Below are 4427 nucleotides of genomic sequence, written 5' to 3'. Positions count from 1 at the left end.
GGCCGCTAAAGACATAGTCTTAAAGAAAACAGCATCTCTAGATTGGATACTGTTCTACCTGAACCACCTAGATCAACTGATACATGCAGAAAAAGAAATTAAATGGGATGGTGATGATCGACTGAATGTAAGCTAATATTATCCATCTCTTTAACAAGAACTCTTCTCAGAAAGATCCACAGAGTCACTCACTTGGGGGTAAAACGAATGACAAACTTTAAAGCTTATCAGCTGAGCAACACTCCCAGTCACCCCAAATATCCAAACTCCTGACTGAGAGGTAAGAGCTTGGAGGCCTCTATTGGGGAAATTGACTTTATAGAGATTAAGGAAGAAAGACATGGCTCAAAATACCTGCTGGTTTTTGTGGACATTTCCTCCTGGATAGACGGATAGAGATACTAGAAGAGATTTTCCCAGGTTTGGAGCACCTAAGGTAATAGGACCAGATAAGGGCCTGCCTTCATATTTCAGAAATGTCAGGGACTAACTAAGATCTTGGGGACTAATTGGAAGCTTCATTATGCATATCATCCCCCAGAGTTAAGGGCAGGTAGAAAGGATACATAGCACTCTAAATTAGACCTTAACTAAATTAGCCTTAGAGACTGGTGGGCCTGGATGACCCTCCTTCCCTTTGCCCTGCATTAGATGTATATGGCATTCTAGCCCCCATTGTATCCAGCCTACAGTTGGCAGCGATTACAGAACTGAAAAATGATAATTTAATATTTAAGGTCAGCGCTACCCAATAGGCTCATGACTATGTTTGCCCTAAATTATGTGCCCTCAACACGCTGGCAGTCCCCTACATTGGGGAAATTATCCTTCACAGGACCATGAAGTTAGGGTTTTACTGCTGAGAACATATAGCAAACCAAAGTGAGTCTTATGAAGGACAACATTTAATTGGGGCTGGCTTATAGGTTCAGATGTTTAGTCCATTTTCATTAAAGTGGGGGCGTGTCACCCTCTAAGCAGGTATGGCACAGCAGGAGTTGTGAGTTCTACATCTCCATCAGAAGGCTGCTAGCAGAATACTAACACTCAGGCCTTTCTCTGACCCCAGATATCTTAATCAAGCAACTGGCTTTTGAAAATGCTAATACAGTAGAGAACACTGTCTCAAAAACCAACCAACCAACCAAACCAACAAAGACAAATTAAAAACAGCAGCAATGGGGTTGGGGATTTAGCTCAGTGGTAGAGCACTTGCCTAACAAGCGTAAGGCCCTGGATATGATTCTCAGCTCTGAAAAAAAAAAAGACAAAATAAAAACAGGAGCAGCAGCAACAATAACAACAGCAAACGAAAGAAAGAAAACACCAATGCATACTCTTATGTGACCTTACCACCAACTTATTTCTGAATTGTAAATTAAAACGCCTATAGTCAAAAGCTGTGCAGAATTAAGACAGGTGTTCCCTGGTGGTTCCAATTGGGGGTGGGAGGAGACCATGACAGACAGGGGTAGAAAGAAGAACATAAATAGAGGAGAAGCCACCAGGAGGTAAAAATCTTTAAATAATGGCCGTGTGAGTGGGCTAATTGGAGTTTAAAGCATCCCAGACAAAACCATGGCAAATTATATAACGGAATTATTGGAAAAATAGGCATAATAGTATAGAGGATAGCTACCCGCCCAGCTCTTGTGCTAATTAAGGATTATCATAGATATAAAGCTAGTGTGAATCTTTTATCCAGAAACTAACTGGGCAAAGGATGGGCAGAAATCCATGGTTGGGATCAAATATTTTCTACACACAAAACCAGATTCAGCACCTAGAATTACAATCTTCCCAACCCCAGATAACTACAGACCAGCATAGAAACACAACCAGTAACAGCCAGGGCATTCAAATCTCTATTAGAGCCCATCAACACTATGACAGAAGGCCCTGAATATGTCAACATGACTGAAGGACAAGAATAAAAAAGACTGTAAAACAGCATTTGCACATATGGGAGAGGCCTTTAAAGAGAAAGTAAAGAAATGTGTGAAAACACTAACTGTGGAAGGAAATGAATAAAGAAATCCTAAACAGAGAGATGTGGACGAGTAAAATGTAGGAACTCAAATAGTCTCTCAGAGGCAGACCTTAATAACAGACTCCAACAGATGGAATAGAGAACCTCAGGCATTGAAGAGATGATAGAAGGAATGGATACATAGATAGAGGAAATCTTAAATCCAAAGGGAGGAAAAGAGTGGAGGGGGAAAGGAATAAAGGAAAAGCAAAGGAAGAAAGGAAGGAAGGAAGGAGGGAGGGAAGGAGGGAAGGAAGAAAGGAAGTCAATCCTGGGAGAAAACATCCAAGAAGTAGGATTTTTCTGCTAAATAACAAATATAATAATAAAATGATAAAGACAATAAAGTATATAGGAAGGATGAAAATAAACTTGGGTCAAAGGCAAATAAAACAAAAAAAAACAAAAATAAAAACCAAAAACAAGAAAAAAAAACATTCTCAACCAAAATCATAGAAGAAAATGTCCTTAACTTAAGCAAGAGACTTATCAAAGTAAAAGGAGCACACAGTATGAAATAGACTGGAGTGGAAAAGAAATTCCCCTGGGCATATATTACCTAAGACAGTAAACGTGGAGAACAAATAAGTGTAATAAAAGCTGCAAGGGTAAAAGTACTGGTAACATACACAGTCAGTCCTCCCATGAGAATCACACATTACTTCTCGCTACAGACTCTAAAAGCCAGAAGAGCCTGGATAGATGCACTGAAGACTAAGAGACCAGACTAATAAAGTTGGATTTTAGTTGACCCAAGTGCCTCTCTTCTTTTATCACATGCGATATTATTAGATACTTCCTAAAATTGCCTTCAGAGTTTCTTTGAGGAAGCCTGAGGAGCTTAAGACCTCTGATAAAGTATTTTGTACAAAAGCACCAGCTTGCTTTTTCCTTATTTCTACTACAGCAGGATGGAGGCAAAGTTTTTTGCAAACTACTTTTAATAAGTAGCCCACATCATAGTTAATGGAAGAGAAAAAATATTAGGATATGGGGGAAGAGGACCTGTTCAGCAATAGTTCTTCAGGAACGAGCTTGTTTTCCTTTGGCAGCGGTTCAGGACAACAGCAAGCAGCAAACCTGACTCCGGAGGGGATTTCACAGGGGAGGAAAGCAGGAGTGTGGCGGAAACATTGTGGCAGCGGCTGTGCAGACACAGGAGCTCCTGCTCAAGCTGCAACAAGGCACCCTGTGCTCTGAAGCACAGCAGCTTAGCCAGTTAGCTGGAGACCGGGCTCTCCCACTGCCCGCCTGACCTGGAATCCGCACAGGATACAAGAGGACAAACAACTGTGCCCAAGCTGAGCAGGCAGCGCAAAAGCGCCTGTGAAGGACTTGCAGGCACCACCTTAGTCAGCTTCATCAGAGCAGAGAGTCTAAAGTCTTTTCCTCCTTCAAGCATGGCACTCCAGCCCATTTTCTTTCATTCCCTGCCTTCATTTTGATGGCTTCTACTTCCCTTCATAAGTTTGTCATTTAGTTTCTTTTCTCTCTGTTTTTGCTTCTTTGTTTCTTTCTTTCTTTCAACTAATATAAAGGACCAGCAATTTGATATTTCTAACCTAATATTTGTTGTGGTTTATGCCATGCATACTTGCACATTAAAATTCTTTTTTCTTGCATTTGCCACACTTTAATCGGACTCATTAGCTTTGCTCAATCTCGGTTCTTGGGTTTTCTGAGGTGAGTGAATGTTGGGGTGACCTCATTCCCAATTCCTGATCCTTGTGCCTCTGAAGTCAAATGCTTATGAATTTTCAAAGTTTTCTTTGCCTGTGGATATGTGCGTGTGTCTGGGCACATATGTGCCACAATTTTCAGTTCATGTTTCTTCTAGGAGTCCCAGGTATTGAACTCAGATAATCATACTAGGGCAGCAAGTCCTTTTACTGCTGAGTACCTTGCTGCTATTGCACGTGTGTGTGTGTGTGTGTGTGTGTGTGTGTGTGTGTGTGTGTGTCTAATTTTCATATATGTATACGTCATATATTGTGCATATCTCTGCCTCTCAATACCATTGTCCTTCCTTTCCTCACCTCTTCTATCGTTTCTTTTTATCCCTCTGGACAGTTTCTCATTGTTCACATCAGTTTAAAATGTAGGAACAGACACACACAAACACACACACACACACACACACACACACACACACACTGTTTGAAAGCAAATTAAAATGAAAAAATAAAAATATGCAGTCTTTTTGATCAGTACTCCTTAGCAATAGCTTTCCTTTGATTTTTTTTTAATTTTTTTTTATTAACTTGAGTATTTCTTATATACATTTCAAGTGTTATTCCCTTTCCCGGTATCCGGGCAAACATCCCCCTCCCCCCTCCCCTTCCTTATGGGTGTTCCCCTCCCAACCCTCCCCTCATTGCCGCCCTCCCCCCACCAGTCT

Source organism: Rattus norvegicus, chromosome 15 (genome assembly GCF_021556685.1).
Source record: "Rattus norvegicus strain SHRSP/BbbUtx chromosome 15, alternate assembly SHRSP_T2T, whole genome shotgun sequence".
Classification (NCBI taxonomy): domain Eukaryota; kingdom Metazoa; phylum Chordata; class Mammalia; order Rodentia; family Muridae; genus Rattus; species Rattus norvegicus.
This window is presented reverse-complemented; position numbering follows the sequence as displayed.